A 14,586-nucleotide genomic window follows, 5' to 3' on the forward strand; every position below is an offset into this window, starting at 1 on the left:
GTGACCATGAGTCCCAGTGGATCGATACAAAGGATCAAGTCCAGTCTGGTGTGGAGATCATAGACCAGCGAATAAAAGGAGTATTTACGGTCTATCAGGTGACCCAGATGATACACATTGTGCAGCTGCCATTGTGCCATGCAGTGACTGAAATATTGTGCCATCAGTGCCCCCCCACACTCCTAAGGGGGGGCTATAGAGCAGGTCAGTGAGACATCCGGTACACAATTGAAGCCCCCAGCCGCAGGATCACGGAAGAGGGCAGTTGTAAGCGCATCAAAAAAGCCTGGTTGATCGGTGTTGGACGCATATGTGTCTACAAGTGTGAGCTGCGCCCCATCCAGGCGGCCCTCCAAGTTAACATGCCTACCGCCTGCATTGCACTATGACGCTCCACCACATAAAGAACCCCTAGTGCAATCCAGATAAGCATTCCCTGCTCAAACGCAGAAGATGTACTGCATACCTGTCCCCCTCCATTTATCAGACACCTTTTGAAGCTCTCCTGTCGTTAGATGTGTTTCTTGTAAAATAGCTATAAGTGTGCACCGGCCCTTGAGGTAGGCATGGACACAATAGTGCTAAGTCTGGATCACCATGCCACACACGTTACAAGTGACTACTTGATATTGTGGGGAAAGCATGTTAGAGCGTGTTCCCATTAAGAAGCACTGCCAACGCAATGCCCATTGTCAAATCACAAGGTATACATTGTACTTGACCAGCATGCACCAATGTTCAACAACAAAGCCTTCATCACTCCCCTCAGTCACCCCCCAGAGATCCCTGCTCATATGCACTGGCTTCATGAAAACAAGCAAAATAAAAGGCATAGCAGAACAAACATGTCCCCCAAGGTCAGGTGACATATGAGTCCACGGCCAAATGTCTCATAAAAGTAAACAGTCAACAAGTAGAAAATAGGTCGAGAAAAACATGTTCATTTTTAGAGTCACTATGTGATGCATGGAAGTGATAATGTTCACTTTTCTGTGATGTGGGCCCACATCGGAGGGTATAACTTCCAGCTCACATAATGCAGCTTATACTCAGTGGGAATCAATTCCAGCAATAAACAGACCTCATCAGGTCACTGTCTTCACAGGTCATAGGTTCAACCATACAAGTCACCAGCCGAATGTGGTGTTGATCTTCGGGACCCGATGTACCGCAGCAGCCAATGAAAGTGAGTCACCTGAGTCTGATCACAACACAAGTTATAGTTACTTGAAATAACTCTAACTATAACAGCTAAATTTAATGCCCCTGTAACCTTTGTTTTTTTAAGTGAATATATATTAATATATAGATATGCATATATATATATATATATATATATATATGCATATATAGATATATATATGTATATATCTATATATGCATATATATATGTATGTGTGAACTCATATATGTATATATATATATATATATATATATATATATATATATATATATATATATATATATATATATATTTAAATAAATACTTATCTTAATAATACTTACCTTAAATAGACTTTCCATGAGTGGTAAAGGCATATGCACGGCAAAAAATGGTGTGGTAAATAAATGTGTGGTAAAGGCACGCGTGGTTTTGGGCTGCATTGTAATGTCATGAAACCATCATAATCTAAGGGTGCTGAATAGCGTCAGAATCAAAAACAAAATCAGCCTCCATTCTCATCTTCAAAACAGGGCTGCACTTTTTTAAAGGTATAGTGCAACATAGGATGGCCTCTTAAGGAAGAAAGATCCAGCTCTGCGGCCATTGCTGGTGGATTAGGAATTAATGTTAAGGGGAGTATCAATGGCTTTAGTGTGATGACATTTTACAAGAACTACGGAAAAAGGATTGAGAAAAGGCCCGCCACCAAAGGCAGATTGGTACAGTTGAGGGAGGGTCTGTCTGCATGGAGGATGGAGCCACCAGCGAAAGTGTAACTGGTCAGGGAGGGTTGGTCTCCATATAGGATGGAACTACCAGCAGAAGTGCTAATGGAGGTCTTGAAGTATCAGTGGTTCCTGAAAGTGCACTATAGGTAAGCTGAGTCTTAATTACATTTTGCAACATGGACTCTTTGAAGATCACAAGTTGCTGCGGATAAGAAGGTGGCCCAGGGAACTCAGGTTGCCTCTTTTCAAGTATGAGAATGGCCTAACGGGAAGAAGATGAAACTGAAGGCAGATCCTGTTGATACTGGCAACATCATTTAAGCTGAGAGCAGGAATGCCCAGAAGCAGGGGAGTTCCATTTTTGGCTTATTTGAAGCTTGTTCTTCAGCTTAGACTTACTTGAGCATGGTGACCTGCAAAAGGACAGGCCTTGCTTCTTGTGACGCGCTACGTACAGCTTAGCCTCCCACCCCAAGATTGCCTTTGAATATATAAGGGAGCATTTCTTGCAAGACCTCGAATCGCATTTAGGCCCCACACACCACACGCAATGTGAGGGCAATGCTACCGACATTTGTTTGTAACATATAAGATGGTATTAACTGGCAAAAATCTAAAGTAAATTAGTCCTCACTAAAGAGATTCCTTGTTGAACATAAATCAGGGGTAGCTCTGGATCCATGCTGGAGGGTGAAGAAAAAAGGAACTGACAGCTGAGATGAATGTCACCTTCATATGGCTCCATGCCACCAGATCTGGTGGTGCAAGCGGGAGTTGCAGTAGATGCAAAAGACACCACCTAGAGGAAAATCGGAGTCATAGAAGAGTTTTCATATCCAGTGAGGTGCCTGGGAGGATTCAAAAGAAACAGAAGGTGTGAAATCTGCAGGTAGAAATTAGAAGTAGCTATCAGAAGTGTTTTTTTCTGTCCAATGCAAAACATGGCAGTTTTGCCAAAAAGTGTTGACACTGTTTGATTTAACCGGTTCTGTGCCTAGGACGAGGTGGTCTCGTCCGAGGACGAGGACATCTCTCCCTGCTATGGGCCCCCGGGGGAGCACTAGCGCTCCCCCAATGGCCAGGCACTCCCTCCCCTGGGCAGGGTTGGAAGGAGAATCGCTTCCCCTTCCACCCCACCCCCGTGACCCCCGGTGGCGTCTGATGACATCAGCGCGCTTTTGTGCGCTGACCTCATCAGAGGCCTTCCCTCCGGTTCTGGAAGCTGTGGAGGGGGCACAGAAGCCTGAAAGGAGAGGAAAGGCCTTTCCTCTCCTTTCAGGCTTCTCTGAGCATTTCTGCTGCCCGATCGCGATGCAATCGGGCAGCAGAAATGCCACTAGACACCAGGGTTTTTTATATTTTTTTACTTCATAAGGAGAGCAGCCCCTTGGGCAAGGGGTGCTCTCCTGGGGGGCAATTTGTTTTTTGGCTGTTTCTGCCCCCCCTAACACAATTAGGCCGATCTGCCCCCAGGGGAGGCAAACCCCCCTAGACACCAGGGATTTTTTTGTTTGTTTTTGTGTTTTTTATTTGTGGGGAGCGACCCCTTAGGCAAGGGTCGCTCCCCTGGTGGCAAAAAAATTTCTAGGCCATTTCTGCCCCCCTTGGGGGCAGATCGGCCTATTTTTATTAGGCCAATCTGCCCCCAATTGGGGCAGAAACCACCAGACACCAGGGATTTTGTTTTTTTAATTATATGTACACATAAGGAGAGCGGCCCCTTGGGCAACCACTAGACACCATGGATTTTTATTTTTTTGCGAAAATTTCACGCAAGGGGAGCGACTTCTTTGGCAAGGGTCGTTCTCCTGGGGGGCAAATTTATTTTAGGCCATTTCTGCTCCCCTTGGGGGCAGAGCTGCCTATTTTTATGAGGCCGAACTGCCCCTAAGGGGGGCAAATCCACTAGGCTCCAGGGACTTTTTTTGTGTCAATTTCAGGCAAGGGGAGCAACCCCCCTTGGGGGAAGATCGGCTTATTTTTGGAAGGCGCATCTTCCCCCAAGGGGGGCAGAAAGCCCACCAGAGACCAGGGAAGATTTTTTTCAAAATAAGAGGGTGGGGGCATGGCCATACCCCCACCGCAAATAAATGGGGCCAAAGATGTTCTGCCCACCAGTGGGCAGATGGGGCAATTACCCTCGATCCACACCCCGGGGGGCAGGAAGTCTACTAAAGGCCATGGAATAAAAAAAATAAAAAAAATAGTGGAGTGGAGGCTACCAACCAGTATGGGCCCCCACCCCAACTGAAGCTCTCCCCGCACACTAAAACATCTTATCCCACAGCAAGCAAATGGTTTTACATTTGGGCCATGAGAGCTTGCTAACTCTCAAAATCTTCCCACTTGGAACGGTGAGGGCTGCACTTTTTGGACTTTGGGACGCTGCCATGTAGAAAAATCCACAAGACCTAGACACATCTGAAAACTAAACATCTGGGTGAGTCCAGGGTGGTGTGCTTCACATGCACCCCACACCATTTTCTTACCCACAATGCCCTGAAAACCTCCAACTTTGCTGGAAATCACAAATTTTTCCCACATTTTTGTGATGGACCCTACCGGAACCTGCAGGAATCCACAAAATTCCTACCACCCAGCATTGTCTCAAATATACCGATAGAAATTCTGCCCCACTTGTCAGCCTAAAAATGTTTTTTTCAAAACTGCCCTTTTGGACCCGCTTTGGTTCCCCCTCAATTTTGACATGTTTTTGTCTCTTCCCTGACACAGGCACTTGGCCCACCTACACAAGTGAGGTATCATTTTTACCGGGAGACTGAGGGGAACGTTGTGTGGTAGGAAATTTGTCCCGGTGCGGTGATCCTACACAGAAATGTGGGAGGAATTTGATTCTTTTAGCTAAATTTGAGGTTTGCTGAGGATTCTGGGTAAGAAAACACTGGGGTATCCACGCAAGTCACACCTCACTGGACTCCCTCGGGTGTCTAGTTTTCAGAAATGTCTGGGTTTGGTAGGTTTCCCCGTATGGCTGCTGAGCCCAGGACCAAAAACGCAGGTGCCCCCCTGCAAAAACAGGTAGTTTTGTATTTGATCATTTTGATGTGTCCAGATAGTGTTTTGGGGCATTTCCTTTCGCGGGCACTAGGCCTACCCACACAAGTGAGGTACCATTCTTATCGGAAGACTTGGGGGAACACTGGGTGGAAGGGAATTTGTGGATCCTCTGAGATTCCAGAACTTTCTGTCAGTGAAATGTCAGGAAAAAGTGTTTTTTTGGCCAAATGTTGATGTTTGCAAAGGATTCTGGGTAACAGAACCTGGTGAGAGCCCCACAAGTCACCCCATATTGGATTCCCCTAGGTGTCTAGTTTGAAAAAATTTGCAGGTTTGGTAGGTTTTCCTAGGTGCCGGCTGAGCTGGAGGCCAAAATCTACAGCTGGGCACTTTGCAAAAAACACGTCAATTTTCAATGTAAAAATGTGATGTGTCCATGTTGTGTTTTGGGGCATTTCCTGTCGCGGGCGCTAGGCCTACCCACACAAGTGAGGTACCATTTTTATCCGCAGACTTGGGGGAACGCTGGGTGTAAGGAAATTTGTGGCTCCTCTCAGATTCCAGAACTTTCTGTCACCGAAATGTGAGGAAAAAGTGCTTTTTTGGCCAAATGTTGAGGTTTGCAAAGGATTCTGGGTAACAGAACCTGATGAGAGCCCCACAAGTCACCCCATCTTGGATTCCCCTAGGTGTCTGTTTTTCAAAAATGTGCAGGTTTGGTAGGTTTTCCTAGGTGCCGCCTGAGCTGGAGGCCAAAATCTACAACTAGGCACTTTGCAAAAAACACATCAGTTTTCAATGTAAAAATGTGATGTGTCCATGTTGTGTTTTGGGGCATTTCCTGTCACGGGCGCTAGGCCTACCCACACAAGTGAGGTATCATTTTTATTGGCAGACTTGGGGGAACATAGAATAGCAAAACAAGTGTTATTGCCTCATGTCTTTCTCTACATTTTCTCCTTCCAAATATAAGACAGTGTGTAAAAAAGAATTCTATTTGAGAAATGCCCTGTAATTCACATGCTAGTATGGGCACCCCAGAATTCCGAGATGTGCAAATAACCACTGCTCCTCAACACTTTGGGCCATATTTATACTCCGTTTGCGCCGGATTTGCGTCGTTTTTTTTAACGCAAATTCGACGCAAAACAAACTCCATATTTATACTCTGGCGTTAAACGCGTCTAGCGCCAAAGTCCATGGAGTTTGCGTCATTTTTTAGCGTGGACACCTACTTTGCGTTAATGATATGCAAGGTAGGCGTTCCCGTCTAAAAAATTGACTCCGAGGCATGTGCGCCGTATTTACACTCCCGGGCAAAACTGACACCCGGGAGTGGGCAGGTCAAAAAAAATGACGTCCAGCCGCTTTTGCGTTGTTTTTTTGGCACCTGGTCAGGCGTTAAGGGACCTGTGGGCTCGGAAGGAGCCCAAGGTGCCCTCCCTTTCCCCCAGGGACACCCCCTGTCACCCTTGCCCACCCCAGGAGGACGCCTAAGGATGGAGGGACCCATCCCAGGGAACATAAGGTAAGTTCAGGTAAGTAATTATTTTTATTTTTTTGGGTGGCATAGGGGGGCCTGATTTGTGCCCCCCTACATGCCACTATGCCCAATGACCATGCCCAGGGGACAGAAGTCCCCTGGGCATGGCCATTGGGCAAGGGGGCATGACTCCTGTCTTTGCTAAGACAGGAGTCATTTCAATGGGGGTTGGGAGTAAAAAAAAAATGGCGCAAATCGGGTTGAGGCGAAAATTTTGCCTCAGCCTGACTTGCCCCATTTTTTGGCGCCCAAGCTCCATATTCCCCTACGCCGGAGGCTGCCTGGTGTACGTAATTTTTTTTAACGCACACCAGGCAGCTCCGCCGGCTAATGCCGGCTAACGTCATTGAATAAATACGGCGCCCGCATGGCGCTTCAGAATGGCGTTAGCCGGCGTTAGATTTTTTGACGCACAACTGCGTTGGGGCAGTTGTGCGTCGAAAAGTATAAATATGGCCCTTTATCTTCTGCCCATTTTGGAAATACAAAGGTTTTCTTGATACCTATTTTTGACTCTTTATATTTCAGCAAATGAATTGCTGTATACCCGGTTTAGAATGAAAACCCACTGCAAGGTGCAGCTCATTTATTGGCTCTGGGTATCTAGGGTTCTTGATTAGGACGAGGTGGTCTCTAGGGTTCTTGATTAACCTACAAGCCCTGTATATCCCCGCAACCAGAACAGTCCAGCAGACGTAACGGTATATTGCTTTAAAAAATCTGACATTGTAGGAAAAAGTTACAGAGTAAAACGTAGAGAAAAATTGCAGTTTTTTTCACCTCAATTTCAATATTTTTTTATTTCAGTTGTTATTTTCTGTAGCAAAAAGTTTAAGCGCGCCTTGCCCCAAATAGACAAAAAAAGGCCTGGCACCTGAGGGGGAAATAGCCTGGCAGCGAAGGGCTTAAGGTACATAGGGAATGCTGAAAAATAATGACTGTTTCATTAAAAAAGTGAAAGCCCTAATCTTTCTAAGTAGAGTGGTAACAGTTGCTATAAAGTTTTAGCAGCTCTTCTGAAAAGAGGAAGGACCAGATCTAGGCAGCATTTTCTGCAATTGCGAATGGCCAGATTCACAGAATCAGGCTGTTTGCAGTTGCAAGAATGCATTTTTTTACTTACAAACCTCAGAAAGATTTTGTAATGTTACCAAATCGCAATTTGGGTTTGCCACCCAATACTTATTTGGTATGTAAGGAAGAGGCATGTTTAGGACATCCCTTCCAAACACCGAATTGTAGTGGCATCTATGAATGTTTTGCAACCAAATTCCAGTTGCAAAATGTTGATCTTGTATCACTTCCTCTAAGGACGTGGTAAGCCATTTGTGAACGGAAGCGGTCCTTAAAGAACAACTTCACCTTTGTGAATGTTGATTAAAACATTTCTTAACGTTATGCAGTGGTTCGCAGGGCCACACTGTCTACTCTTAAAAAAATGAAACTTACACTTCTTTTTTTCCAATGAATCATATTTTCCTTAAAGGAAAACAAATGCTTTATTTAAAAGCAATAACAAGACATGGTGGCCTACTGACGGCTTAAATTCCTTGTGGGTTGCAATTTGTGACCTACTTTATTAATATTCATGAGATATGTCAAATTGCAACCCACTAGGAATTAGTAATTTGTGAACTGACCTACCAGTACATAGGCTAATTTGTAAATTACCATGCTGGTTGCAAAAATATTAGTCACAAATTGCGACCAGGATTTTGCAACCAGTGCTACGTACATCTGGCACAAAACAACTTCTGCCTCGTTCTACTATAGTCCACATACCTGCTCATGAGGGAAAATGGAGTTCAGAGTGTACTTTTATTCTATCCATTAACTGATCAGTTGAGACAATAAATAACAAAGTACCTCTATATATGAGATGTAACACTACAAAAAGTAACAAACAGCATAGCTTAATATGCATGACACCACAGACATAAGGCTTCCCCCTCTATATAAGTCCCTTAAATAGGTAATCCCTATCAGATCCCTGCATTGGAAGCCTTTAAGGGCTGTAAGCTAGTGTAACCACTTCCCGTGCCACAGGGGAGTCATTAGAGTTAAACGCAGGTCCTATTTTATTAAGCGCAGGGACACCCTCCAGCAATGTACTGCAACCAGAGTACATGAGGGCATCTCTTCGGAAATGTTACCCCCATACAGCAGACCCAGAAGACCATTAAAACCCACTGAACAGAGCTCAAGTCACCCCAGCACCATGCAAACCAATTATTGACAGGCACCAGCTGTGCAGTTAGATATTAAGGCCCATATTTATACTTTTTTAGCGCCGCATTTGCGTCGCTTTTTGACGCAAAATCGGCGCAAACTTAAAAAATACCATTATATTTTTTAAGTTTGCGCCGATTTTGCGTAAAAAAACTAAGCAAATGCGGCGCTAAAAAAGTATAAATATGGGCTTAAATGTATGAACCACCCCTCAAAAAGAGACTTCCGTGCCGCATTGAAGGCTACTTTATGCCGCCCCCCCATTCAATATGAAATTCGTAATTTTAGATGTTAGTGATCGGTACCACTTCCATGGTATATGATATGGAAAGTTCACCAAAACATAACGATAGCGGGGGAGCCACATCATTTTAAGAAGTGCGGTGCACCCCATTGGGTGTAAGGGCAGACCGTTCCAACGCTGTAGGTCCCGAGCAAAGTCTGAAGTCAAACCACTGAAGTTTAGTTCCCATGCCAACTCAGGGAGATGTGATACATGAACCCCTAGATATCTGAAGGCATTTCTTTGCACCGGGAATTTGGGGTACCAACAGTGCTCCTCTGCGTTGCCCTTTACTTCCACCAGGGTTGACTTACTGGCATTGACAAGAAGCCCAGATGTCTCCCCGTACAGATCTAATAGCTCCAAGCACCTAGGACCCGAGGAGGGTGGGTTACCCAAGAGCGCCAGGACATTGTCCGCAGAGAATGCCACCCTGTCTTCCAGTCAGTCCCCCCATCTCCAGGCCCACACTAGAGGGTCACTACGCAACGAGCTCCCCGGGGACTCTAGAGCGAGGGCGAAGAGCAACGGGAGAGTGGACATCCCTAGCACTTTTCCCGCAGAATCGGAAATGGGGGGACAGAACTCTGTTTACCCAGACCTGGGTTGTTGGTCTTGGATATAAGATGCAGATCATTTGGCGAAATCTCTTTCCCAACCCCATATGCAATAGGACCACCTCCATAAATTCCCACAAGATCGTGTCAAATGCTTTACAGAAATCAATGAGAAGCAGGGCCAATTTACCACCCAGCTGTGGGCCTCTGGAAAGAGCCACTTGGACCAAGCGGATGCAGTATCACGTGCTTCTACCTGGCATGAATCCACATTGATCTGGGTGGATGAGGTGAGACAGTGTGCGGGTGTGATGTGTCACCAGTATTTTGGCATATATTTTTATATCAGCGTTAATGAGAGAGATTGACCGATATGATGAACATTGGTTGTGGGGCAGTCCATCCTTCGGAAGAACCACAACCATGGAGCAATCCAGTTCAGGAGGGATAGTCCCCTTTAGCAATGCCTCCTTGTAAGCGTTTAGAATACGAGGCACCAGAAGTGGGTGGAACATTTTATAGTACCCTATAGGGTAGCCACCTGGCCCTGCAGTTTTCTCCCCCTTAAGATCAGATATAGCTGCCTCTACTTCCTCTTTCGTCAATGGTTGATTTAAGTCTTGTGCAAGAGAGAGTGGGGTATTTGGTACAGGGATGTCCCAAACAATGGAATCTCCCTCTGTTAAATCTTGTGAGGGGTGCCTAGCATAGAGATCTTTGTAGAAGGTCACAAAGGTTTGAGCTATTGCAAACAGCTCCACCTGAGGGCTCCCTTCCCGATCGCATATAGTTGGCACCACTTTGGCCGCTGCCATTTGTGTCACCAACCAGTCGAGAAACTTGCAGGGTTTGTCGCCTGCCCCATAAATTTTACTGGTGGAACTCTGCCAGCATTTTTTTGCCTCTTCAAGAGATATTTGTCACAGCTCAGACCGTGCCAAACCAACTGACGTTGTATGTCCTGTGTGTCTGACTGTCGGGCTTGTTGCTCTAACTCAAGTATCTTATACTCAAGGTCTATACACTTCTCCTGTTGCTGCTCTGGTCTTCGAATGTACCCTTTGAGTATTCCCCTCATTGTTTGTTTGCATGCCGCCCAAAGCGTTATTTTAGAGTCCACTGAGCCTTCACTACAGCGGAAGAAAACCTTAAGTTCCCCCTCTACAAACCAGGCACATTCAGGGGATTTCAGAAGTCATGCACTGAATCTCCAAGTTGGTCGCTCTGTCAGCGGCATTGTGCCCCAATCCGCCAAAAGTGGTGTGTGGTCCCATATGCCCCTAGAAAGTATTTGAACGGATCGCAGATTCACCACATCCGTTACCAGCATTCAGTATGATGGGCTGCGGAATGGTGGGTGTAGGCACGTTCCTCAGGATACCACACCTGCCATGCATCGTGGAGACCCATGGAGTCAACCCAGGTATTTAAGCTTGCCGACCATTTGCGGCGGCTGCGGCTAGGCCTCACCGAAGTATCCCAGTTTGGGTCCGGAACTCCATTGAAATCTCCTCCCACTAGGGTGAATCCAGAAGGCAGTGATATCAGGAGAGAGCCGAGTGCTTCGATCGTAGGCTACAATAATTGTGGTGGAAAAGGGTCCTCGTGAACCTTCACTACTGTCCGCCGAAGCGATTTAAGCAGCAGTAGGGCTACTCCCCTACAGCCTTGCGCAAAATCTGAGTGGTAAACCCCGTTATATCCAAAGCACCCTAAGATGGAGCATTGGGTCCCCATTAAATGTGTCTCTTGTAGCAAGACCACCCTCGGCGAATGCCTCTTTATATACTGGAGGACTGTGGTCCAGCAGCCGATAAACATTCAATGAAATTACTGAGATTATGATAAGTACAGGGATTAACATGTTTAGCCTGGAGGCTTTCCAATGGACAAGGGTCATCCTCTGGGGACATTCGACTGTGGAAGCCTGACCCTTTGGAACAAGATGTTGTATGCGCTGGGGCACCTAAACATGTATTAAGTGAGCAGTATTGGTACACATTTTGATTGTGTGAGCTAGAGGAAAACAACAGGTAGTAACTGCTTTACTGTCAAAACAATATCCCTACCCCCCCCCACTGCCCTATACTTCATCCCCAGAAGCATCTGTTGCCATTATATTAACCATTTTGTAACTCTATGAACTCATGGAGGTGTTCTACAACCTGAGCTAGGATGATCCCAACTGTGTACGGATGCTTGGCCTGACAGCTCCATTCTGATTTTATAAGAAGAAAAGGGACATCAAACTAGGACTCCCAATCCCACCCCGGAGTTCCATTGCTCCATCTCCCCCGACCATCCCAGGGTGGGAATGACCCACAGCAACAATTAACAACAGCTAGCCACATATCAGTGTGTATTACAGTTGCAGATCATATTTCTTGTATCCAGATTGTTCATAGCTGCAAATCAGGGGGAACCCCCATCGGAGTGAAATATGGCTGATGTATCGGATAGGGAGTCTCCTGAGTCTCCGAGCTCAACCTCTCAAACGCTGGGACTGGGCTTGCTGATGCCTCCCCTCCACGCAAATGGTACCTACCTTCTCCTGGACCTCCCAGCAACACTCTTGTGGTCTTCTGGCAGGCCGTGGCAGCTGATCTGGAGATTCATCTGCGGGGTCTGAAGCCAGCCCACTCCGAGGAAGCAGCTGCTGCTGCTCAATTGCCCATTCCCATGCCTGCTGCGGAGTTTCAAAGAAGTGTGTGGAGGCGCCATGTCCGACCTTTAGTTTGGTGGGGAAGAGGAGCATATAGCATACATTTAGCACCTGTAACTTCTGTTTTACTTCCTTATAGGAGCGTCAACTTTGTTGGACAGCTCAAGTATAGTCCAGGAATATCAGGATTTTCGCATTCGAGTAACGTATCGCTGCCTTGGAGCGGGCTTCTCTGAGAATATTGTCCTGGTCTCTATAATATAATTGAGGATCCCGATCACCACAGGCCGGGGAGGAGCCTCTGGCGGGGGCATTTTCTCCAACACTCGATGCACCCGCTCCACCACAAAGCCACAAGACCCGAGAGCGGATCCAGGTCTCCATTAATTCCTCCATTCTGACCCCTTTTTATTCTTTCCAGCAAGCCCACCAGGCGAAGTTTATTTCTGCGAGATCGATTTTCGGCATACTCTGCCCTTTCTTCCAGCCCAGCTACTTTTGAGGTAAGCTGAGAGACTCGTGTCCGGAGGGTGGTTACTTTGTCTTCAGATGTGGATATACTTGTCTTGGTCTCCGTCACCCTTTTGGCCACCAGCCTGAGGTCCTGACGCACCATGGAAAGATCGATTCAGAGCCCGCCGACCTTGGACTCAACTGCCTCCCTTGATTCCTGGATTGCCTTCAGGAGACCTGCCATATCTGGTGGGGATGGCGACCCTGTCGCCTCTCACAGCAGTCCGTCTGCTGAGCCTCCGCTCACCACTGTGGGCGCAGTATATTGGTCCATTTTTATTTGCGCCGCCTTAGTATGAAGGGGCCTGTCGGGCCCATGTCCCCAAGGGACGTCAGTCGGATGGGTAATTCCCGGGGGCAGGGGGGGAGTCAGTGGTGGTCAGGCAGGCCCCCTGAGAAGCCCAGCAGCCTCCGAGCCACTGATGGCCAGTCTCCAGGTCACCAATTATTGGGGCAGAAACGCAGACTCCCGGAACAGGCCCCCCCCCCACTACGCCTCCTCTGTAGCCCCCAGGCCTGATGGGGCAGTGATGTAGTAGTCCATCTACTCAGTTGCAGCCCTGTATGGTGTCCGCAGTCACCCTTATTTCAATGGCAGCTAAGTCTTCAGCTTGATCCAGAGGCCCCCAGGGTGCAGGGCCCACTGATTCCATTAGCGCTAGGCTGCCAGCCGCGACGCTTACAGTCCAGCCATCTTCAGCAGGGTGGGAGGGGAGAATCGGGGAGCAGCAGACCCCCAAAGCCCCAGGATGCCACTTGATACCCCAAGCCTGATGCCACCCTCCATCGTATGGGCGTCAACACCCGGTCTCCCAAAGGCTCTTGCTCCCCCCTGCGCCAGCACCAACTGTCAGTCTTGGGCTGGGTGTCCCACTCTGTCGCGACCTCCAATCGCCAAGGTGCTGATTCTTTTGGTAGGCCCCGGCACCAGCCATCCAGATTAGTGCACCCAGCCCAGCTGGACCCCGTGGACCGGTGAGACCGCGTGGCACTCCTTGCAGCCTGGCTATGGCCTCTCCTTCACAGCCGGGGGCCGCTCTCCACTCACAGGCCAGGCTCCACAGCTACCATTGGCGGGCCCCTCCGCCTCAGAAATGTCGTGTCTCACTAGGTCTTGGCTGCGCCTCTTCCTTGGTCAGGCTGCAACGTCCCAGCGGGCAATCTGTCTCCCGGTGATGGCTTCGAAGAATCCCCTCACCTCCAGGCGCCACGTGGGTCAGCTAGGTGTGGAGAAACTCAATCCGCTGTGAGGCAAAATGGGCCTTTGGATCAGAGGAGCGGGAGCTCCTTCAAGGGGCGGCTGCCATGATGGCTCCCTTGGCCACGTCCCCAATATTAAGACAATTTAACGCAGTGTTGTTTTAGGAATTGGGCAATCTGAAAGGATTCAAACACAAACTAATTTTAAAAGATGATGCTGTATCTAAGGTGCATAAAAATCACAATTTACTTATGCTGGTGAGAGATGAGGTCTCTAAGGAGCTAGATAGGTCGCTGGCTTCATAAATAATTGAATGTATTGAGGCATCAGATTGGATCTCTCCCTTGGTAGTAGCCAGACATATCAATGGGAAGATAAGGTTGTGTGTGGATTTGTGCCATTTAAACAATAATATCATAATAGACCGGTTTCTACTTCCCAGAATTAATGAAATGGTCACATGTTTAAAGGGTGCAAAGTGGTTTTCTACCATAGACCTTTTGTCTGCATACCATCAAATTTCATTGTCACCTGAATCAAGGAAATTAACGTTGTTCATCCTCCTTTTTGGTTGCTTCCAGTTTAGGAGAATGCCATTCAGCAGCTGCTGTATTTCAGAGGCTCATATTCAACTGTTGAACAGGGTACAAGGGGGGGCCTTCTTTCAGGATGATATCCTGTGTTTGG

Source organism: Pleurodeles waltl, chromosome 6, assembly GCF_031143425.1.
Source record: "Pleurodeles waltl isolate 20211129_DDA chromosome 6, aPleWal1.hap1.20221129, whole genome shotgun sequence".
Classification (NCBI taxonomy): Eukaryota; Metazoa; Chordata; class Amphibia; order Caudata; family Salamandridae; genus Pleurodeles; species Pleurodeles waltl.